Genomic DNA, 25,345 nt, shown 5'->3' with positions numbered 1-25,345 from the left:
TTATGTTAACTTGACTGGAGTTATTAGCAAGCATCTTTTACGTGATTAAGATCCATCATGAGATAACATCTGGATGATATTTCTGCAGATCAGTCCAGTATTTCTCACTGATGTTCTGTTTACAAATTTAAGAAATTTCTTTCTTTCTCTTGAAAAATGCATACTATAAATTGTTTCATGCGGAGACTCAGAAAATATAAATACAAAAACAGAGGATAAAAGAAAAAAAGCATGAAGTACCAACTTACTGAAAACTTCCTAGCAAAACAATGTATGAAAAACTTCCCTGATAAGGCCAAACAAACTGGTGAGACAAAGGTGAGATGAGAAATTTGATAAGGTCTAAGAAATTATCACACTGAGGATGTGTTTACTCACTTGCAAGTTGATACAAATAATAACTCTCAAAATTCCTTCAGTTTAATTCTTTATTATTTATTTGGTATATATTATTGTATGCATCTGTAAATATAATTGTGTTGAGTGGCAGTATCTTTAAGCAAAAATCTGTTCCAAACTTTTGAATCATTTTTTTTTTTGTGTGTGTGCAGCATCTAGATCCCAAATGGTGGTTGCCTTACATCTAGAACAGTCTTACAGACCAATTCTACCTGTTTGGATGTATCTGACTCACTCACTCTGGTTCACAGGATTCTAATTAATTAGTGAGGCAAGTTTCTACCCTGCATTATTTATCACACAATCTCCAGCTTTAAGACTTGTATCAACTCTCTGGGCCAAACAATACAACATACAGCAACTTGTGAAGAGTTATTTTCACATAAACTGAGCTTCAAAATAACCAACACCCACACTAGTCTGCAATAGTTAGTCCTCTAATGCCCAACACATCATCAAACAGTAGAGCAATGATATAACTCAGAGCGAATAATCCAATAGCTGCTTTCCCTTGGGATAAGTAAAAAGTATGTTTGGATGACTCTGATTTTCCCATTAATATCGAGGAACCCAGAAAAGGTATTACATATTAAGCTTTTTTAAAAAAGTCTCTTTAACTAAATTTTCTTGGCCAAAAGGATAAGTTGTATTAATTGCCAAACACTCAGAATCTTCCTTCCTTCTGCCAAGTAGCATTGCTTTGGATTTTTCTGTGACAGTCCAGAACAGTGACATCAGCAAATGCTGGCGAGGTTGTGGAGCAACAGGAATTCATTGCTGGTGGGAATTAAAAAAAAAAAAAAATGTTCAGCCATGTTGGAAGATAGTTTGATAGTTTTTTATAAAATGAAACATATGTTCCCATGTGATCTGGCAATCATGGTCCTTGGTATTTACCCAAATAAACTGACGACTTATGCCTACACAAAAAACAGCACACAGATGTTTACAGCAGTTTTGTTTATAGTTACCAAAACTTGGAAGCAACCAAGATGCTCTTCAGTCGCTGAATGACAAATAGACTGTGGTATATCCAACAATGGGATAATATTCATTGCTAAAAAGAAATAAGCTATAAGGCCATGAAAAGGAGGAAACTGAAATGCATATTACTAAGTGAAAGAGGCCACTCTGAAAAGGCTACCTAGTATATGATTCCAACAAGATGATGTTCTGAGAAGGCAAACTATGTAGACTTTACAAGGTTCAGCAACTGCCAGGGGTTGGGAGTGAAGGGTGGGATGACTAAACAGGGTACACAGGATTTTAGGACAGTGAAAGTACTGTTTAATACCATAGTGCTGGATACATGTCAATATACATTTCTACAAACCCATAGGATGAACAACCCCAAGAGTGAACCCTCAGCTAAACTACAGACTTTGCATGATGAGAATCTATCCATGTAAATTCATCCATTGTAACAAATGTACCCCTATGAGGGGGAGGATATTGATAATGAGGGAGGCCATGTATATGTGGGGGCAAGAGACATATATGGAAAATCTCTGTGCCTTTCTCTTAATTTGCTGTGAATCTAAAACTCCTCTTTAAAAATAAAGCATTTAAACACATACACGCATATATACTCCTTACTCTATTTAAACTGAGTTAGAGAACCCAGTGGTTGAGAACAGCATAGCAAGGCCAGAATTCAGTCCACATGTATGAGAAACCCAAAAATGTACTAGATGGAATCAGCATGAGCTTCAGTTCCAGAGGAATAATGATGCCACTATGTTGGTAAAATCCTACCTGAAACAGGATGTTCTGTTTTATTCACTTGTCTTAAAAAGTTACTTATGGTGAGTTTGGAAATGGGATACAGGTACCCCAATATGATTTCAAGGGTCCTCATACAAGGTCTGAAATACAATCTGCTCTACCTGCAACATGTTGCGTGGACTGCTTCTAGGAGCTGCAGCTAAGATATTTAAAATTTTGTAAGTAAAGACAACTTTTCTGGGAGGTGATGAAAGTGTACCATATCATCATGAGAGGAGTTAGGGGTGCAGTTGGAATGTATTTGCAATAAAGAACAATGACTGGATTATAACAGGTTGAACAGCAGCAAGCTCTTACGGAGAGGTGTCCTTGGCTTCCTTCCTCATTGATTCAACACAGCCTTCCTAGGTTTCTTGGATAAAGTTGCATAAACCTCATTCTCAACCTTTCTTTCATTTCCTTAATTTCCAAACATGAGTAGAGCCAGGGCCATAAGATGACTGCCTCTTTACTTATAAATGCCCTCCTCCTGGTTCAGAAGATCACACCCAGTTCTACACTAATTCAGCAACTTAAAAGCCAAGCAAAAGGAATCCCAAGCCGATCTCTCTCACTCCCTGCAAATCTGCTTTGGTTCAGCTGGGTGTCCAGTGGACTGAGTCATGTAATTACCCCATGGGAAACAGAGAATGGGACTGCATTTAAATGCCATGGACTGATCCCATAAGCTCCATTATTTATTTTAATAAAACATGGTTGTGCTTGTTTGGTGTTTGTATTTTTTAATAGTAATCAAGATTATATGGACTCTCATTTTCCATGAATGCATCTTAATCATACAGCAAGTGTAATTAATAAGGCAGCCTCTTGCCTCCTGCTCCACCATTTCAGACTAGGAAGGTATTTAAATTGTCTTAGCCTTTATTCCCTCAGCAGACATTAAAACTGGGGCCTGTGTGGCCTCCTACAATGAAAAAACAAAAGGAAACACTTATCATTCTATCACTTGCACGCAATTAAGGATCCTAATATGAAGGTCTCTTGTGACTGTCCACTTGGGTTTATCAAACATAGCTTATAACTCATTCCAACCAAAGCACCGAGAGGCTTAGTCTAAGCCCTACTGTTACATGTGTTCATGATTTAGTGCTATGTGGGCAGAAGCTTTCACTCTCTGAGGACTTCTTGGCTTAGATATTAAATCATGATCAAGCACACACACTGGGTGACATTTTCCTCTTCTTAATTCCCACATAAAACTCCCACTGAAGTGATGGGGAAGATTCGTGTGTGTGGGAGGCTGACTTGGTATTCACATAGGTTCCCAACCAGCAAAGAGGAGCTGCATTTCGTCTGCTCACAATGCATTAATCCATGTCATAATCTCCCCTCCTGGCATCAACGACCCAATTTCAGTTCAGAAACTAGAATGGTAAGTATTGCACAGGCTCCAGAATACAGGCATAGAGCCTCTATTAAAAAACATTTGGCTTTTCTAGAACTTAACAGCACAACTCTATTAATGTGAACCGTGCTCAATATGGCAAATCCTACGCAGCTTGAAAACTCAGTGTTAGAGGAGTTGAAGTCAGCCTGCCCAGCTGACAAGTGACTCAATACTGAAGTTTAATTGTCTTTGCTGTTTGCCAGTAACTGTAAGCCGGTACTTATCTTGGCCTCACTGTGCTGGTTCACCAGCATTTTTCAGTTGGGAAAGTAACTACGTGAACTACAGTGGTTGTGCTAGATGAAAATAGGTGTATTATCATTGGCATTTTGGACAAGCCTTTGGCATTTCATTGCTCTGGCACAGCACACGAGAGCATTACATTGTGTATGAAGAGATCAGCCAAGATGATGAAATGTTGGCTCTCCTCCAAAATTTCAAGTGGTTTACACCCAGTATCGGCTAGGAAGGCATTTGTTCACACATAGGTTGACATTCTCAGCTTAGAAAAGCCTGGGAACTTACCTTCTTTCGCTCACTCATCCACTTTCACACATTTACAAATACAAAACTTGATGTCTGAAACTTATAATGCTTCTAACAAATATAAATCATGAAATAAACTCATAGACTGGAGATGAGTGATTTATATGAGTGAATAAGCTTCAGCATTTGAATTTTGAGTCATGAAATATTGGAGCTTTTGCAAGATAAGAGTGCCAATGAATTTGCAGTTAAGTTTTCAATTTTGTGTATGTTCTTAATATTTCAGAACAAATAAAATCTACAGGTAGTCACCAAACATCATTTCAATCTTTCCACCCACCCTTTCTGCACACAAACCTCCCACCACAGCACTAACAGGTGGAAGAATGATGATGTGTTTTATCTCCCTTAGTTTTCTCTCCTCCCAAGAACTAACTATGAACAGGGAAATGAACTAACAGTGACTGGAAAGAGCCATAAGATCACTGACCCCCTGAGTAATCCAGAGCAAGTTGTCCTTCTCAAGAGGTGGTGGTGGATGAGGAGGATGCTATTTTCTACACAGCCCTTCTTGATTACAAGGAACTCTGTTCTGTGAACAAGCCTGATAACCCATAAGCATTATAGTATGAGAAACCACTTCTGGTGATCAGTGGCCATGGGAAAACCACTTGACACTTTGGACCTCAGTTTCCTCAATAGTAAAAAACAAACAAACAACAAAAAAACTTGGCCTAATTATTTTTAAAGATCCTAATCTATCTGGATTCTCCATGACGACCTTTGGAGTGCCATTCATACAATGACTTCACTATTCTACTTTACTGGAAGAATGAGGGAATTAAATTCTCTCTTGATTTTCTCCTTGATTCTCTACCAATGTGAAAATATATTATTGTCACATGCAACGGTGGAGCAAAGATGGTACTTATGCCTCTATATGCTGCCTTCAGAAAGAGAAATGCATTTTCATTCCAGTCTTTCCACATCACTGAACTCTCTTCGGGCTTTCAGAATCACCAAAGAATATCTCTGATATGACAAATGTATAGAAATATATATGTCATTACTAATAAATGACTGGACAGCACGGTCATTCCCTACCACTCCAGTTCTTTGCACCCATAGAAGATGCCACAGCTATATATTATGTTTGAGGTATTATTTTGTGTGAAGTGAGCTAAGAAGATAATTTTTAGTCTTTAGCAATGCAGAAATGCCTTGATGTTTCTTGTCATGTTCTAGGTTCATAAAGAAAAAAACAGTTATCCACTAAAGGAGAGCATCTCCTCATGATCCTCACCTTACACCCAAGCACAGTCAATGACCACTTAACTGTACTTTTCAAAGAAGTCTTCTTTAACCTTAGGTTAAAGAAGGTTAAAGATGGCCACGAAACAACAGTTGTCTAAAGCCTTTAAGTCCTGATGGGCTTTCTTATCTCCGATCACCAAAGTCTTTTCATTTTCAAAATAAATCATATCTACAATAAGGAAAGAAAACTCATTGCAGGAGACCATTACTATAAAGGAGTAGAATCCTCTAGCACCAAAGAATAACATACTAATTAACATAGGTCAAAGGATCTCAGAACCGCAATAGTAGTTACTTGTTTACACAAGCACTATGTCTTTAGCTCCGGCCAACTTATTCTGTGGCCAAATAAAAACAAGCATTAAATGGCCCACGTTGATTCACGGGCAATATCCTGGACCTGCTGGTTTTCTTTCTCAAGGATGCTTAATTTATTTAGGAATTTTGGCTCCAGACACTTGTTGTTTGGGTGCACTCTGATGCTAACCTCAGTTTTCACCTCTGGATGCAACTAGACACTCAATTCAAGCCTCATTCTACCTTAGATCACTAGGAAAGGGGGAAAGGGGTTTTTCTCAACTAACTCCAGCCCCAGAGCCTACAGCAATGACATATCCTTTGTCTTCTGGTTTGGCAATATCTGACTGGGCCTACTGCCGGGGGGTTGGCCCCTGGGAAACAGTCCACAAGCTATGAGACCAGTCAGCCCATAAAGGCTATAGCTGGCACTGGGCTAAACCTATGGACTCAGTACAAGGCAGAGGCAAGAGTATAGTCTGGCTGAGGATTTATGAACCAGTTATGTCAACTCACCTACTGTGCATTTGGCATATAGTTAAAAAAGAAAAGAAAGTTGTACCTGGGTGGCTCAGTCAGTTGAGCATCTGCCTTCGGCTCAGGTTATGATGCTAGGGTCCTCGGATCGAGCCCTGCATCAGGCTCCACTGCTCAGTGGGGAGACTGCTTCTCCCTCTGACTCTCCTCCTCGCCATACTCAGTATCTACAATAGGAATTGTAGAAAAAAGAAAGAAAAGAAAGGTATCCCAAAGGTAAATGGATTCATATCTGCTCTTTTAGTAAATATTTACCAGCCCAGAAATCACCCAGGAATTGTAGAAAAATATCTGCTCTTTCAGTAAATATTCACCAATCCAGAAATCACCAGGAATTGTAGAAAAAAGAAAGAAAAGAAAAGTATCCCAAAGGTAAACGGATTCATAGCTGCTCTTTTAGTAAATATTTACCAATCCAGAAATATTGGTGGTTCTTAACTTTCATTACACATTGAAACCTGAAGAGTTTTAAAATTACTGATGCCTGGAACCCCACCTACAGATTCTTATTTGTTTAGGAAGCAGCCCAGATACAGGAATATGTAAATACGAAACTCTAGAATTCAATGCTTATCAATACTTAGTTGATTAAGAATCACCTGGTAATCTTGTTAAAATGTATATTTTAACACAGCAGTGAAGACTGAGATTTCACATTTCTAATAAACTTCCAGGTGTTCATGATTCTATTGGATCATGAACAACACTTTGAGCAGCAAGATGGAAACTAATATCTAACACTTCAGAAGCAACTCACCATATTTGCTAAGTTGATTTTTCCATCTGCCTGAGATTGGCTCATAACAACAAAAGCCAGGAAGACCCACTTTCTCCATTCTCTACTGCAGTTTTATGAGCTAAGACACATAAGTTACAGAATTTAGACTCATCCTGACTTATAATTACTGTTACCTACCCATCCTTCTCCATGAGAGCCATCTCACTGTTCCACACTCCATTAGAGAATATCCATAGCAGCAAACCCCCTCACTGCTCCTCCACAAACAGAACATCCACCAAAGCCATGTGGAAATAAACCACAAATATTTATTGTGTAAAGGACTATGGGAAAATGCAAAGCAAGATAAGAAAGACATCATCACTGCCCATACTCCTCACCTAGTGATGAGGCATTTATTTATTTACTAAATAAATAAAGAGCTTACAACTCAAGGTAGAAATGTTCAGTGGTATTGAAGGGCAGTGCTGTGTGAAAAGAGAGCTGAAAAACATTTCTGGGTAATGGAGCATATGGGAGCCTCACACAAGAGAACTCACACAACTCAAGACAGACAGGAAGCGAGCAAATGGGAAGGATCCCAGAACCATCACAGAGAGGATTAAGCCGGCACTACCATAGGACAGAGGCAGGAGAATCAAGGTTGGGACCAAGGATACTGAGAAAACCACTTCCATAGGACTAGAGGGATATCTTTCCACTAGAAAGGTAAAATAGAATTTACTAAATTTTAATATGTTGACGCCTACACTTCTGTAGGGCTGGTACTTGCAATGTGCCGTCGTGTTGAAGAATAAAGGGATACCACAGATATTCATAGCTTTTAAGTCTACACAAATTAGGATTTTGTATAATAATAGGAACACCTACTTGTCATTATGTACTTTCTATATGTCAGGCACTGTTTAAAGTGCTTTATGTTTAAAGACCTAATCAATCCTCACCACAACACTAAAATAGGTATTATTATCATCATTACTAGAACATAAGGTACATATAAAAACAGGGGTTTTATCATTTTGCTTGTTACTATAATCTCCAATGTCAAAACAGTGAACTGAATCAACAAATCCTGATTCTGCTGTTCAGAATGGGAACACAGAGAGATTAAATAATGTGCATTAAGTCAGAGAATCAATAAGCAGCAGAGAGGGACTCACACTCAGGTGGCTCATGACACTCCATCATGCCACAGTGTATCCAGTTTAAGAACAGATCTGAGGAGACAAATTTTAAAAATATGTTTCTATAGCTGATGTCAAAGAAATTACTGCCTATATTTTCTTCTAGTAATTTTATGGTTTCAAGTCTTGCATTTGGGTCTTTAATCCATTTTGAGTTTATTTTTATGTATGGTGTATGAAAGTGGTCATTATATTCTTCTGCAAGTGGTTGTCCAATTTCCCCAAAACTATTTATTGAAGATACTAGAATGTCTTTTCTTCATTGTATATGCTAGTCTCCTTTGTCATAGATAAATCAACCATTTAACTGTGGGTTTTTTTATGGACTCTCTATTCTGTTCCATTCACCTATGTGTCTATTTTGTCCTAGTACCATACTGATTTGATTACTACAGCTTTGTAATATAGTTTAAAATATAGGATTGTGACACCTCCAGCTTTGTTCTTCTTTCTCAAGATTGCTTTGGTTATTTGGGGTCTTTCATGATACCATACACATTTTATGATTATTTTTCTAGGTCTGTGAAAAATGTTGTTGCTATTTTGATAGAGACTGCATTAAATCTGTACACTGCTTTAGATAGCATAGACATTTTTTTTAACAATGCTGGATTGTAGAAATATTTTTCTAGCTCTATCTCCTAAGGCAAGGGAAATAAAAGTAAACTATTGAGACTACACCAAAATAAAAAGCTTTTACATACTGAGAGAGACCATCAACAAATGACAAGGCAACTTACGGAATTAGAGAAGATATTTGCAAATAATATATCCAAGAAGGGATTAATAGTCAAAACATATAAAGAACTTCTACACCTGAATACCAAAAGAACAAATAATCCAATTAAAAATGGGCAGAGGATCTGAATAGACATTTTTCCAAAGAAGACAAAAAGACAGCCAACAGACACATGAAAAGATGCTTAACATCAGCAATTATCAGCAACATACAAATCAAAACCGCAATGAGATATCAAGTTACATCTGTCAGAATGGCTTGAATCAAAGACAGGAAATAATAAGTATTGGTGAGGATGTGAAGAAAAATGAACCCTCCCTCGTGCACTGTTGGTGGAAATGTAAACTGGTGTAGCCACTGTGGAAAACAGTACGGAGGTTCCTCAAAAAATTAAAAATAGAACTACCATATGATCCATTAATTCCACTACTGGATTTTACCCAAAGAAAACAAAAACACTAATTCAAAAAGATATATCCATCCCTATGTTTATTGTAGTATTATTGACAATAGCCAAGATATGACACAAGAAATCCAGGTGTTCATAACTGGATGAATAGATAAAGCTGTGAGATACATAATATGAATATTATATATATATATATGAATATTACTGAGTCATAAAATATGAGAGCATGCCATTTGCAATGACATAGATATACCTAGAGTATATAATGCTAAGTGAAATAAGTCAGACAAAGAAAGACAAATACCATATGACTTCACCCATCTGTGGAATTTAAGAAACAAAACAAACAAATAAATGGAAAGAGACAGAACAACGAAGACAGATTCTTAAATACAGAGAGCAAACTGGTGGTTGTCAGAGGGCAGGGGGTGAAATAGAAAAAGGAGATTAAGATAACAGTTATCATGATGAGTACCGAGCAATGTATAGAATTGCTGAATAATTACATTGAACACTTAAAACTAATATGATGCTCTGTGTTAATTATACTTCAATTAAAAATACATATACATATTATTTAGAGAAAAAGAGTGTGCGTGCAGGGTCGGGGAAGAGGCAGAAGAAGAGGCAGAGAGAGAATCTTAAGCAGGCTCCACACTCAGTGCAGAGCCTGACTCGGGGCTTGATCTCACAACCCTGAGATCATGACCTGAGCCAAAAACCAAGAGTCAGACATTTAACCAATTGAGCCACCCAGGTGCCCCCAAAATGCATATACTTTTAAATAAATAAATACAAATGTTTAAGAAGTAAATAAAACAGATCTTTTAAAATTAACCATCTTTACCATGTTAAGTTTAGTTCTTCCCTCCATGGATATGGCTATAATTAACACACAGCTATAATTAATTCAACAACAAAAGTTCAGTAACAATTGAGTGCGAAGACCTGGATCTAGTACAGAAATGTAAGTTCACAAATGTCAGTTTTCATTCTCGCCATGATGCTAAGTGTATGTGTAAGTGAGCTAAGCAAGGTTCACCATGGGTCAAATCACAAAGCTCATACCTGACTTAGAGGGCTTGAATTCAAGTCCACAGATTCCACTTCTAGTAATTTTTCATCTTAAACCCACCTCTTTAAGATACAAATCTCTCTTTCTTGAATTCCTGACAACTTGCTTATTTATTTAAAACTATTGTTAGGATACTTCGCCATTTCATTCATATCTGAATATACATATTTTATGCCAGTTACCATTATGAGACCTGGGGACAAAGGGCCCAAAATCTAGGCTGGATAACTGATATATTAACAAACAAAAAACAAGATGATGACCCCATAGCATGATCACTGAGGCCCATGAAACAAGCAAGAATTCTTCTTGCAAGATCTGGGAAGGTTTTTCAGGTAACATGTCTAGTGATGCCTTCATAACACCAAAGTGCGGATACATGTGGCTGCCTTCTTTTCCCACACCCCATCTATCCTATGTTCTGGTTACACAATTTAGAGTCCTTCATTTTTCTTAATCTTTAGAGCTTCTGCTCATCCTGGATGCTCTTCAGTTTCTCATCTGCCTGGATCACACTGACTTCTATACAATCATTGTCTCTTTAATGAAGGCCCTCTTGACCACCACAATTATTCCTTCCTTTGCACCCATACAATATCCCATCTCATTCTTATATTTACAGGACACCTATAATATGTTATTTCTCCTATATTGTTACATGTTTGTTTCCTTCTAGAATACTAGCAGTTTCCTACAGTTATAAACTATATATCTGTCATCCTTTTATACTTTATGGCTAGCCTTTGGCTATTCTGGGCTGTTCTTTTAGAGGTAATAGTTTTCAGTGCCTTATTCGTTCACCAATTTCTAAACACACATATAGACTAACTGTCCAAAATTGAAGAGAACAGAGCAGATACATCATAGCAACAGTAGAGTGCGTGTCTGTGATTAACCTAGAGGGTTACAACAGTAAATGAAACATTTATAGGCAGCAGTGTAGGTGAACACTGGCCACTGGTGAAGAAAGTGATAGGGAAATAAACAGTAATCACTCCTGGTATTCATATAGCCCTTTTAGTACCCAAAATTATTTCACATGTTTTATTTTCCTTTATCTTTATAATAATGATATACTGTAGGGAGAGCATATTTCTCTCTCCTAGTTCTCTCAGATGGTAGAACTGAGATATAGCGAGATTGAATAACGTATCTATTGTCTATTTATAACCAAATAAGAACTCAAGTTGGATCTCTTGACTCTAGCCCTATGTCCTTATACTGACATGAATGATAGTATTTTGAGTGCATTTATTTACTTAATATATATGATATATGAAAGGCACCATACTCATTCTGATCCTTGTGTATACAGAAATAAAAGAAAAATTATAACCCTCAAGAAACTTATAGTCCAAAAAGTAAAGGAATGAAATGTATAGTCCAAGGTAAAATATAAGCAGGTAACTATATAATTACACTTCAATGTATTAAGTGTTGATGTTATGTACTAAATGTTTTGTCTCCTCAACCCCCAGAAGAATTCACACGTTAAAACCTAGTCCCCAACAATGATGGTATCTGGACATGGGACATGGGGCCTTTGTGAGGTGATTATGTCATGAGAGTGGAGCCCTTACAAATGGAATCCATGCCCTTATTAAAGAGATCCCAGAAGGCTCCCTCTCCCCTCTCGCTATGTAAGGACACAGCAAGAAGACTGTCATCTATGGACCAGGAAGTCAGTCCTCAAGCAGCTGATGCCTTAATCTTAGTCTTCTCAGCTACCAGAAATTTGAGACATAAATTTCTGTTGTTTATAAGCCACCCAGTCTATGGTATTCTGTTAAAGTAGCTAAACAGACTAATATAGTTAACAGAAAAACATGTTATGAATGTCATAGAGGCTCATTAGAACATTTAACCAGCCAGAGAGTTTGTTAGGCAAGTAGACTGGACACTGAGGATGATGAGAAAGAAAATTTGGTCAGCAAATCTTCCCTGGGAAACCAGTGCTTGAAGAACATGTCCCAGTTGGCTAAAAAAGGAGTGAGGAGTAGGCGAAAGATCATTTGGGAGAGAAACAGCAGAATGTACAAAGGCACAGCCATGTAGAAAAATGGCACATTTTTACTGTAAATTACTCTCGTGTCCAGATCCCTCTTCAATAGAGGACTTGTTAATCCCACTGCTCAGAGAGATGTCAGGTAGCTTTTAGCTGTCAGCACCTTTAAGAAGTGCCTCAGCTGTCTGTAGAGCTTTCACCCAAGATCATGCCCTCTCCTAAGGACACCCATATCCAATATCTCCTCAATGAAGGGGCATAAAAACCTGACCACCTTGGCCCATCTCAAGATGCTTATTAAGGGCCATTTTAGCCCACAAGGTCCCTGTGATGTTGGCTGAGGCTGCAGTTGAGCCTGCATTTTAGCTCCTAATTAAGACATATCTTCCTTCCCAAGATCAGGACCCTGGCTAGGAAAGAACAGGACATTGACATAGCAGATAGGTTATCTAGGTTGTCTAAAGTAGAAGTCCACAAGAATCCTAAATCTTTAGATTCCCAAAACCCTATATAGCTTCTGAAGTGCCCCCTACTATCAACAGCTAATGCACTCCCCTTTTTCAAGAAGAAAATACAGAGGCTTCCCTCTGCAAGATATATCCTGCTTCTCTCAGGATATACCCCTATCTCCAATTCTGGCCACTTGTCTATATAGCTATGGTTAACTTCCAGCATAACCAAGCCAAGGCCATAGGGGGTCTATAAGAAAAGAAAGATAGTATACTTTCCCAGCATACAGGATTTAGAATCCTAACAAGGACTCCAAGAGATAGCACAAAGTCACTTATATGCACCTGGCCATCTACTTTAGGTAGAAAGAGAAGTGATGCAAAATGGGAATATAGATAGACAGACAGACAGATAGATAGATTCATGGACAGTGACAGTTGGCTTGGCAGGCTGATCAGAGTCTGGAAAGAAGAAATATGAGAAAACCAGAGACAAGGAAATCCAGGGTATATGTATGTACATGAACATATGGAAGTGGACACAAATTATAAAATTCTTTGTATCATATGATCAAGCCCACCAGACAGCATTCAACACAGAAGAGGTACTAAACAACCATGGAAATAGAACATTGGAATATCCTTCCAAAGGCACAGCTGAAATTCCAGCTTTGGAATTTCACCAATGACTTACTAGGATGGAGTATCATCCTCTAAGGCTAGTAGACTCTTTGAACGAAAGGCCTTCATATAGGTCATATTCCCAAAAGGATAAATACATGGTTCTAGGTACTAAGAAGTAGGAACAAAAGTGGCTCCATCTCTCATCTTTACCAGTGACCTGTTTGAATCATGTGTGCATCCTTTTTCTGCAATTCTGAGTTCTATGTACATAAGCACCCTGGTTCTCAAAGGGAAAACACTTTGGCTAATGAATACAGTGTAATCCCAATGTATCATAAACTCTGACTGTAGACTGGGTATTCAGGCTCCATGTGCCCAGGGACCAGGTGGCAATAGGAGCAGTAATAGTTTTGGCAGAGTAATTGACCTATCATTAGGTAGTAGGGCTGCTATCTACTTAGTGATCCACTTGGGCACCTCTTAGTCCTCCCTTGCCTAAGTATGATGACAAATGGGCAAGTGCAGAAATTCTGGTTTGAGAAGGACACTGTGACCAGGGGCTGAGACTACTTAAGGCAAAGGGTATGGGATGGGTCATGCCATCAGGTAAGCAACTGAGACCAACAGAAATGCAAGGTGAGAATATATAGAGAATCAATAGTGAAGGCAGGAGGCCATAAGTATAAGTGGTCAGCCTAAGGCCACCTATAGCATTGGGCTATAGTGTGTCTCACTAACGTGCTGTTTATAATTTAACCCAGGGAGAGAAGTCAACAGAATCCTAAAGAGCTGCTTCCTAGATGTATTGAAATTTGCATCTCAATGGAGCAAGGGGCAGGTTCTGGCAGACATTGTGCACCACCCAGATCTCGTTCCTTCCTATTCCAGCTACTTGGAACGTTGCCAGCAGACATCTATCAGCTGTCAGCCCCTCAGGATTGCCTCAGCTTTGGAGAGCCCTCTTGTCTATGGGATGCCCTTGCTAAGGAGGCCCATATCTGATGATTAATTGACGTAAGAATATAGAGATCTGCCATCTTGGCCCAACCCAGAGTAACCCTGAGGGGCCATTCTAGTTCTGGAGATCCCTGTAGAATTGACTGAGGCTTGGGTGTGTGTCTTAGCTCAACATATCCTCCTTTTCAATCCTGTTGTTTTTGCCAGCCCACCAGAATGCTGGTCCCAAGGACACTCCATAATAATTACTCTACCCTCAAAACTCCATTTCGGAATTTCTCTACATAACACACTCAACAATGGATGAGAACATCTAGAAAAATAAACAAATTATAAGTCATTTGAATAGAGGGGAAAAATACTTTTTTTATTGGAATACTTTTTATTTCTGAAAGTAGTATTGTAGTAGGGTATTAAGGCGTCAAGAACAGAATTATTTAATGGAAACAAAGAGGGAGTGAAGCTACCCAAGCTTTGTTCCTCTACTTAGAAGTTCTATCGATATGTAGGGGATGAGGAGTGGCATGGAGGTAACAGAAAAGAGAAAAAATGGCCATGTGACCAACCTTGTATGTTTTGTAGATCTATTGATTGCTCTCATGAAGAAGGCTGCCCTACCACCCAAGTCTCTGGGTTTCTGCCAAAACAAGATTTGGCAAGAGGCTTTTACTTGGTATAGAGAAGAGGTTCCTCTGGGTCAGCTCCGAAGTAAGTCCTGCTATTTAGATAGAAATGACATAAATATGTTCTTTCCTCCCTGCTCATAGCTCTCAGAGGCAGCAATTGACCCAAGAGGCCCCAGAGACTCAGGGAATCACAAGATCATGAATAAGCAAGTGCAGGAAAGAGTGCAGCCACCAGTGCCTTAATAGAGATCACAAATGGCCAAATTTCCAGCCCAAATGACCATAACCTTGGCAGACAAATAGAATTCTGAGGGCAGAAGGAAATCTTCAAATGTTTATGTAATTTTCTACAGGGGAAGAGTTTGCTGATTCTAGGAAGGGCGGGCCCTCCAGGCTAGCCACCACACTCCGGTAATTACTCTGAGCCTTAACACTTTGGAAATTCACCTTTAAAATTTCTCGTCTGAGTTTTAAGGCACAATAGGCAATTCATTCATTTCCTCCCAGCAGACCTGGCACATGTGACTGTCTCCTGAGAAAAACATTTATCACCTCAAGGTGGTCTGCCTGCAACAGCCTTCTCTAATACTTGATTTAGAGGAAGTGAGCCCATATGACTGTCTCAGGAGACTAATCACAAGATTGGGAAATAAAGCATTGTGAATAATTTTTACAATATGCCTTTCAGTGAAGTGCACACACAACTTAGAACCTGGAAAATGTTTTCCTAAATTTTATCATTTTCACTCATTATTTTCATCAAAATTTCTCAGCCAATGGAGTTTCTCTCATTTTGCTAAGATCATCTTTAAACTCATTTCTTTGAAAGCTGAAATTATAATTATTTTCTATTATATAATGCACACCTATCCAAACTCAGGTGGCTCCTACCAAAAGACATATCCTCAATTTGCAAGATAGGATATAGACGCTATATTAGTGCTTAATAGGGACATTCAAGTGGTGGGCCAGGGATTGAGAGAATATGGCTCAGAGCTTTTTCTTTAGAGGCAATAATCCCATTTCTGCCCATCTTCTTTTCATATGATTCTACTGCAGGGCTGCCTCCTGCACAAAGTACTCTTCACCAATTCAATCAACCATCTAGTGTATCTGTTGCTCAAGACAGTTGTTTTTTTTTCTTTTGTCTTAGCACTTAATGGATACTGCCTATCCATGACCATCTCTTCACTTCTTCAAAGATAAGGACCATTCTTCTATGTCTTTCTTATATGAGACTTAGAGTGACTTTCATATATTAAGCACCATATACGTATTGTTGAAGTGAGTCAAAACAATGCAATTGTGTTATAGGAATAGTTCCTCCAAAAGATAGAAGAGTGAAGAAGAGGAAGACAAATTATACTCTGTTTTAAGATAAGATTTAAACTAGCTCTCCAGATTCCTGTCTACTCACTGGCTGTAAGCCATTGGCCTTTACTACAATTTTTTATCTCAAAATTGAATGCTTGTTTTCTATCTATGTTTTTTTAATAGAGATAACATGAAAGATGAAAGTGATATTGTTTGTGAGATGTTCTAAGATCCTTTCACAAAAGTCTTCAGAAATTGTTTCTTTATTGGGAATAAAAATCAGTTTCTCTGAAGGACATTCACATCTACAGAAGCAAATGGAAAGATGCGGTTATGGTGGAGTTGCTGTGTTGATGATAAATCAAATAAGACTGAACTAGACAACATGTTAGGGAAATATAAAAGGCCAGATAAAACAAGAGATTAGCTAAAGAAACTTGTTGCATATCTGTGTAGGTGGGAAGCACACAAACAGCAAAGGGCATCCTGGGGGACAGCAGGAAAGCAGTGCTGAACATTATAGAACAAAGAGAAGCATTCAAGTTAAGAAATACAATAACCATGGAAATTAAAAATGCACAAAGTGAGCCAAGAACAATTCCAAGGAAGCTAAGTGTAGGTGAAGCATCCAGGTGGGACAAAAAAAAAAAAAAAAACTCTGAGAGAAGAAGAAGAGGTAGAGAGAGGCTTAGGTAAACATTAGTCAACTCAGGAGAGTGAGCCCTGCCTATGGAAGACAACGACTGCTGTTCATCTCTCCACCTGCTGAGTTCCTCCCAATAAGGATGCAATATGGAAACCTCTTTTCACGCAAGTCAACTTCACCCAGCCTTTGCAAACAGTGTTAAGTCCTAGAGGGAGACAAGGAAATACCATTCAGCTGTCTTGAGGAAAAGGCAAATAAAGCTACTGCTGATTTTCATAAAAAACAAAATTTATGGTGTCCAGTGGTAGAAATGGAAGAGAAAAACTTGCCTTACCTTGAATTGGAATCCTAGCTAATTATACTTATATGAGGCCCCAAACCCATGTGATGATGACAGTTTCTGCAGGATGTTTTGTCATTTCCATCTGATGGTATGAATCCATTCCTGCCCACTGCATCTCACTGCAACTTGTACTTCCTCTTATCAGTCTGGGCCTGAACCACAAATAAGGCTCAAAAAGCAGGGACCCTCACAGTCTCTCCAAATCCCAGCTTGTTGCTGTTCTCTTAAGCATCGGAGGCATCAGAACCTGGAAGACGGCAGCTAAGGACAGAAAAGAGACTCGAAGGGTTAGATTCTCAAAGGCCCAAGCAAACTCTCCCAATTTTGAACTGCTGAGATATATAAAGAGGTAATGATTTTCCAAAGTTCATGGTAATAAATCTGTGATTACAGAGAGGATCAAAATGAATGACTTTCAACCCCAGGTTCTACATTCTCCTTGGTAAGCCCCTGGGCTTGGCCTACCAGGAATATCTCATGTCATAGAAATGAAAGCATGATGAGACCAGTATCAGGGAATATTTGGTATCCAGTAAACTAAACCCATTACTGACCCATTAGTGTTATGAAGTCTAAGGACACTAAAATACATTTACTTTCCAAAATGGTAGTGTCACTGTGCCTTTATATTTTTGTCCAAATTTTTGTTCCAAGTTATCTGGAATGAGGATCACAGCAGGTAAGGTAATTCACAGACTTATAGTGATATCATTTCATTTGACATGTTTGATAAGTGCTTAAACTAATTGGTGTAAAGTATTTAAAAAGCCAAAAAGGTGAAGAAAAAGAATGGCAAAGTCTAGACTCTGAGATTTGCTATTTAATGTTTTACACAGTGTATAAAACTGATTTTACTTCCTCTTCCCAGATCTGACACCCAGATGGTCCTGAGTTAAGAATCTTAAGCATGTTAACCACACCACACATCAAAGAAACAATTATTCAGTATTACAGGGCTCCTTCCCACTGACTCAGCAAGCTAATTATCCTCACCTATCTCAGGATCCAGCTACTACCAGGTTGAAGGCACAGGAATTAAAGAGGAAAGCATCTAAAAAGTTGACCACCAATGATTTCACTACCTGGAAATACGCCATGTGAAAAGATTTCAAATGTCACAAGCTTCCTGATTTCAATAGATAATAACTTGAATGATTTTGAATAAAGTTATGTTTCCTAATTTCCCATGTACCTCAAAAGAGAGAGCTTCATTATTTTTATTGTTTTTATTTTTTTTGTTGACTGCTTGAAATTGGAATGGAGTTCTCTCTTAAAAATCACATCCTATTCTTTATTAAGGAAGCCTAATTATTGTTTAAATCCTTGGATTTAGAAAATTTAGAGATCAATGAAAAACAAAATATTTTCTTTCTTTTTTTAATCTTTTCACTTATAAAGAAGTTCTGCTCTGAACCTGATTCTGTTGGGCACCACAAGTGCATTCAAAACAATAATCATTAGCACATAAAGTAAAAGCTTAATTTTAATCAATGAATTAGTTTAGTGGAGAATAATTAATTAAAATACCATAAAATGGAAGAGAAGGAAAGAAATACCTTGGGGTATTGATTTAACCTTAGATTCCATTCTCTATAGCAAAAGGATGGAAAACCAATTGCTGGAGGGAGAAAGAAATCATTGTACCTTCAGAACCAGTGTCCATTGCCTGATGTAGTCAGTAAGTACTATAAGAAGAGAAATATGTTTGTTCAGCTTACCAATATATTCTCAGCTCCTCATACATAGTAAATGCTCCAAATTTTTTGAAAGTCTATATATTGTAGACGGTCCCTTTGTCAAGATATTAGCTGTAATTATATTGTAAGTAGTGATACTTCCATATAATACATTTATAACTATGTATCTTATATAGTATGTAATATCTATGTGTATTAATATATAAACCTAAAAAGACAAAAAATATGATTATCTCACTGAATTAAGTAACAATGAATTATATATGTGATAATAGGAATTATCCATTTATCCATTCATTAAATATTTATGTACTATCATGTGTTAGAATCTATTTTCAGTGATAGATTATGGACTTGCCAAAAGCAAAATATGTACAGTTCACAAGACTGAAGTTAGCACATTCTTTCAAATTAGTCTTCTGGAATTGAATTTAAAGCCGTTTAACTGTGTTTGAAATGAGTTATCTCTGAACAAGATTTGGTCTGCTCCATGAACCAATGGTTAGGAAATTCCTAAATTGGACATTTGGGATGAACATTGTAAAGAACATCATCAGAAGGAGAGCTAATGGATTGTGACTCCATTTCCCCAGGAAAGTAGTAAAAAGGCCCTGAAAATAATTGTAACCCTCACACCAGGCAAGAATACCCTCCTGGCAGAGACTCAAAGAGTTATTCCAATTGGGTCATTAAGAAAATACTTAGATCAAAAGTTGCCATTGAAATTGTTCTTTAGAAGAGTTCTGCTGTCAGCAGGAAGAAATGGACCATGAAATGTTTGATGCTTTTGCATTTAAAAATAGAAGGAGTAAAGTACAGGCAGCATGTTGCAGGGGAAGAATTCCACAATACATTTGAACTAGATGACCTGCTAAATCTTTACCATCTCTCATTTCTGTAATTCAACCCTACTGCACTTAAGTACACCATAAAAATAAAGCCATGTGGGAACATGACCGTCAGTAACAACAAAAATAATAACACTCTGAGCTCCTTCCTTAGATGAAAGGCTCCATGCTTTCACAAAACACTTTGCAAACATTATCTTTCTAATTCTCACAACACTCACAGTGTGTGGGAGGAAAGTATTATTATCCCATTTTGCAAATGGAGAAGTTGAGGTTCACGGAGTTTGACTGGCCCATAGCCACAAAACAGGACAACAAGAGAACTGAATCTATTGACTCTCAGAAGTGAGCTGCTAGAAAACAAGATGCCCTGACAAAATTTGAGGGGGGGGTCAAGGTAAAGTCTGCTCCTGGTATGTAACAATGATATAAATAATAAAATTGGAATAAAATTGCAATTAGAATTAAAGGAATTAAAAAAAAGATGAGGTGAGGTTTCACAAAGGTTAAAACACATCAAAAGGAAATGAATTAGAGCCCTTACCCTAGTGATGGCTTTACAGAGGATAAATAAGAAACAGTCAGACTTCTGAATTATGACATTATTCAGAAAAAAACAAATAAATATAAGAAAAGCCAGTTGTCTCAAATTCAATTGCAATAATAATCAGACTAGGGGTGCCTAGGTGGCTCAGTCAGTTGGACGTCTGCCTTCAGCTCAGGTCATGATTCCAGGGTCCTAGGATCAAGTCCCAAGTCGGGCTCCCTGCTCAGCATGGAGTCTGCTTCTCCCTCTGCCCCCTCCCCCTGCTCATGATCTCTCTCTCTCTCTCTCTCTCTCTCTCTAATAAATAAAATCTTTGAGATAATAATAATAATATCAGACTAATTGGAATTCTGTTATCCTAAATATCCAGATCTAAATTCTCAAACAATATTCAGTGTGTATGACACCAGTTCTGTACTTCAGCCTTACAGCAATTAACTGCAGTATCTGGCCACAAAACAAAACAGTTACTTACCTATAAATGAATGAACAAATGAACAAATGACTGAATTAATGGACAAAATAAAATTTTTTAAAAAACATATTTGTCTCATCCACATCTTTTAGGCGTGACTAAGACTTCCTAGATAGATAATAGCTAAATGAGACCTAACTCGTTATCCAAAAGGACAGGAAACAACTAATGGAAGAAAAATGTCAACAACAAAGGTGACTGTCATTTTAGGAGGGCCAACATTTTCCAGGTTGCCTTGGGCAGCCATATGTCCTAATTCAACACACAGTTCAGCTCATTCTAGGCAAGCACTCCATACAATGCAGCTCTACTTGAACAAACTGAAGCCACTTGCCCTTTCAATCATTGTGAGCAAGTTACACATACCCTTCAGGCATCCGCTATTAGGGACTGTGCTTCAAGGAACCACAGAGATCCTAAGTACTCTTGATTCAGCCTGCTGAGTCAGTGGCAGGGATGGGCAGAGGGAAGAAGACAGTATGGCAGCCTCACAAGCTACTAAACCTCAAATGGAAGAATATATTAGGCCTCTCTTTTTTGCCTTGGATGTTTGAGGATTCTCTGCATTTATTGACTGTGGTTAGAGATCTGCCTTCTCAGACTTCTAATAGAACCATTAGTTGATGGGAATAGCTGAAATAGGAAGAAGTTGACTAAGTAAATAGAGGCAGAGCCAATGCAATTTCTGAGGAATTCATATTTATCTTCTATATTTTTTAAAAGATTTTACCTATTTATTTATTTGAGAGAGAGAGCACAAGGGGAGGAGCAGAGGGAGAGGGACAAGCAGACTTCACACTCAGGGTGGAGCCTGAGGTGGGGCTCTATCCCACGACTCTGAGATAATGACCTGGGCTGAACCCAAGAGCTGGATGCCCAACCCTAACTGAATGAGCCACCCAAGTGCCCTCATGCTATCTTTTAAAAAAATTTTGACTATATAATGATTCTTTTGTTTGTTTGTTTGTTTGTTTCCACTTACATGTACTGGTCTTCAAAAGAAGCAAATGTGTAAAAACAAAGCCAATAAGCCTAGCACCATTCTCCGTATGTAGTATACATCACTTGACAGACTATAGCATTCTTATTATTGGTGCAGTAATAATATACCGTGTGGTGGTAAGAACATGAGAGTCTCAAGAAATCATGCATTTCTGCTCCCTTTTGAACCAGAGAAGGGTACCCTGCATTTTCCATCTGTAGGCACTATATTTATCGCCAAATGTATTAATTCTTTGAAGACAAGCTTTCATCCTAATCCAGGTAGTTAAAGGCTTTATAATTTGTACAATAAATATATATTTTATAATTATATGAAGTATTTAGTTATATATTATATATTTATATATTTTACCATGTCTTCTATATTCAATACATATATATGGTTATTGTATATACACAGATTTATGAAGAATTACATTTGTCAGGGCGCCTAGGTGGCTCAGTGGTTGACTGGCTACCTTCGGATCAGGTCGTGGTCCTGGGATCCCAGGATCAAGTCCCACATCAGGCTCCCTATTGGGAACCTGTTTCTCCCTCTGCCTATGTCTCTGCCTCTCTCTGTGTGTCTCTCATGAATAAATAAAGAAAATCTTAAAAAAAAAAAAAAGAATTACATTTGTCATTGTGCTGCATGTTGTGAGGTACTGCCCAGATGCCCCTTCAGGAATGAAGGACATATTTTCCCAGCTACTGAGAGTGGTACCAGGAAACAGCCCTCAGCTGAAAGTCTTGCTTTGGGATTCCCTGACCTGAAGAAAAAAACTTCACATGAGACTATGCCTCCTTCTGGTAACGGGTCTTTCACACTCAGGAACTGATCAACATGGCGAGCCCCATTTACCCAACTTAGAATAATAGAGCACCATCACAGCTCCAGAGCTGCCAGTGAGCTTGCTAGACCCTTAATCATATTAAATCACAGATCAACTTTTTTTCTCAGTCAAATTCTGCTTCCTGGCCCTGTCTTCCACAGGGCTGGTTCCCAAGAGCACTTCCTGACAAATGCCCCAAACACTTATCTCCATCCCCACATCTGCTGAGGACTGCTCCCAACATACAACTCAAAGACTCAAAATGATAAGATAATAAATATATTAGTTCAAAGACTGAGGAGATCAAGGATGCCACGATTTTTCCTGAATTTTGAGAGATGTAGGGTCAAGGGTCCTTATAACTCAATAAGAAAATAAACTTTTGAAAGGAATTCCACATTTTTTAGAAACCTGTATATAGGATTTTAGAGTGATTCTCTTTGGAAATACATCCAAGTGTTATTTTAACTTTCCTGGTGAGAAAGCTGAATACTAAGTTATTCTTACTTGCACTCATCATGAGGGTTGCTTAGTGACAGGTGAAAACTGTGGCAAAGTAGATGGAGACCTGTATTTAAATATAAATGCCTGCACTTGATATGCAGCCATGGGCAAGTCTCTTAGCCTCCCTGAGCCTCATTTCCTTCATCTGTAATGGGAAAATTATGACAAAATAAAATATATTATGTAACCTGCCCAGTTCCATGCTTGGCACATTGTGTTACTCAATAAATGTTTGGTTACCCTTGATGATAAAGGGTAGCATCACCTTTTAATTGCACGATAAGAGAGGTTCACATCACAGCAAGACTAGAGGGAAATGCCAAATGGCTATAGGTATGTATGGCATAAACTAGATATTTTTAAGCATCTAGAAGTTAGAGAAACTTCACTGAAACTTTCTCTGAAGTCCCAAACCCATACTTGCTACCTTCTGTCTTCTGCACATCTTCTAGAGCTCAGTCACTCCCTACTAGGCTCCTGTATGTTAATTTCTTTTTTTTTATTGAGCACCCATGACAGATAAATAGCCTAAAGTGCCTATCAGAAATGAGCCCCTCGTCTTCATTCATTTTGCTAGAGATCTTCTGATGACAGATGAACTTTAGTAGTAATAGCCTGAGCAACATTTTCAGACATTCAATCTATTCTCAAGCAAACATAAACTCAATTTCCTCCAACTTAACCCATCAGAAGGATTTCATCAAGAATCACTCAAATCTCACTGACTCATGCTCCCATTAGCTGACACCCCTCAAGGCTCTTCAGCTTCTCCTCTCATTTGTTTCCCAGGAGCCTCTAAAGCCACTAAAGCCTTACACACCCTCATGTGCTCTCACTTGGAGTCTTTTTCCATGCTCCAAGCTGCCTCATGTGCTCCAGAAGCCACTTAACAGTGTCACCTAGGACTGCTGTTCCTGCCATTCTCTCCATGACAACCCTGATTCCAGGCCAGGGAACCTCTCCGAAGGTCCACAAAGCAACCAGCACTCAAGCAGCCAACACCACTCTGTGTCGCCAGCAATGAGGTTGTGTCATGTGCTGAGCTGTGGGAAATGAGGCTGGAAAGGGGGTGCCAAGGAGCCAGACAATGCCTCATCCTAAGCTTGGGCTTAGCCTACAGTCAGCAAGAAGTCATCTAAGGGTTTAAATGGGGACTTGACATATATATATATAATTCACCAACATTGCTAGTTCAAGTAGAGGATGAATTGCAGGGAGACAGACTGCAGTCAAGGGAATGGTTAAAAAGATCCTGTAATGGTGCCAGGCTGTGATGGAGGGTCCTTGATCTCGGCAGTGTCTCTGTACTGGGTGGAAGGACGGCTGACTTCTCTGGGCTACATTTACTGGGCTTCCCTTTCGCCCAGTTCCTAATTAGTTTGGGCCAGTAGTTACCAGCAGGAGACTGGAAAATAGGAAGATAGAAAAATCCAGTGTGTTTCACCCTCTCTCTCTGTTGCCTCTCCTCCTTGGCACGTGCACACATGCCACTGTTCTGGCTTCTGCCCAAAGATCCCACCCACCCAGGGCTCTGGGAACCCCACTTCCTCCTTTTGTCCCTCCCGCCCAGGGTTGATTGTGGCTTCCTGCTATTGCTAACATCGGAGTTGCTGCGTTGTCTCATTTGGCTTCTCATCTCTTCCATCACCTGTGTAACTGATCCCTTGTATAAAACTCTCTCTTTTAAATATCTGAAGTTTTTCTTTTTGTGGTTGGACTCTGATACAGGAGAGAATACATTTGAGAAATATTTAAGAGGCAGAAGCATGGGGACTTTAAGAAGGTAACCCTTATAGCCTTGCTCAAAGTTATTCTCACTCTTTTGTACTTTCTGAACTGAATTGATGTTTATTATATTGGTTCCTCGGCCAGCTGGCTATACCCTCTTCCACGAGATGCTATTTGCAGCATGGCAGATTGGGAGTGCTCAAACCCCATATAACAATAATAAAATATGAAAAAACAAACAAACAAACTGTATGCTGCATGTGTGGGCCAGACAAGCCTCTGCGGGTGCCCATCTTCCCCAAGAGTCACTCACTGCTCAGGTCTCCCAGGCTTCAGACTGCCAGCTTCCACAAACCTGGAACGAGAACCCTGCTAGGGAAGACCAAAGCTGAGGCCCCAGGTATCAGTACTTGATTT

At 38.7% G+C, this 25,345-nt stretch overlaps 2 long non-coding RNA genes across 7 annotated transcripts in view; one reads left to right on the top strand and one right to left on the bottom strand.

Annotated features, from left to right (window-relative positions):
• Positions 1–399: 399 nt before the first annotated feature.
• Positions 400–25,345, bottom strand: part of LOC106557902 — a 402,448-nt gene continuing 377,502 nt past the window's right edge. The window contains exons 4-7 of one of the 6 annotated variants that reach the window (XR_005355539.1): positions 17,307–17,576; positions 8,105–8,161; positions 6,231–6,372; positions 400–1,176 (exon numbers count right to left, since the gene is read on the bottom strand). This is a non-coding gene — a long non-coding RNA (uncharacterized LOC106557902). The remainder of the gene's footprint in view (positions 1,177–6,230; positions 6,373–8,104; positions 8,162–17,306; positions 17,577–25,345) is intronic. The other 5 variants (XR_005355540.1, XR_005355536.1, XR_005355538.1 and 2 more) reach the window with 5 other exon arrangements.
• LOC111092281 lies at positions 14,743–18,495 on the top strand. Its single transcript, XR_005355542.1, has 2 exons — positions 14,743–15,094; positions 18,184–18,495. It is a non-coding gene; the product is annotated as an uncharacterized LOC111092281 (long non-coding RNA).

Source organism: Canis lupus, chromosome 2 (assembly GCF_011100685.1).
Source record: "Canis lupus familiaris isolate Mischka breed German Shepherd chromosome 2, alternate assembly UU_Cfam_GSD_1.0, whole genome shotgun sequence".
Lineage (NCBI taxonomy): Eukaryota > Metazoa > Chordata > Mammalia > Carnivora > Canidae > Canis > Canis lupus.
This window is presented reverse-complemented; position numbering and strand designations above follow the sequence as displayed.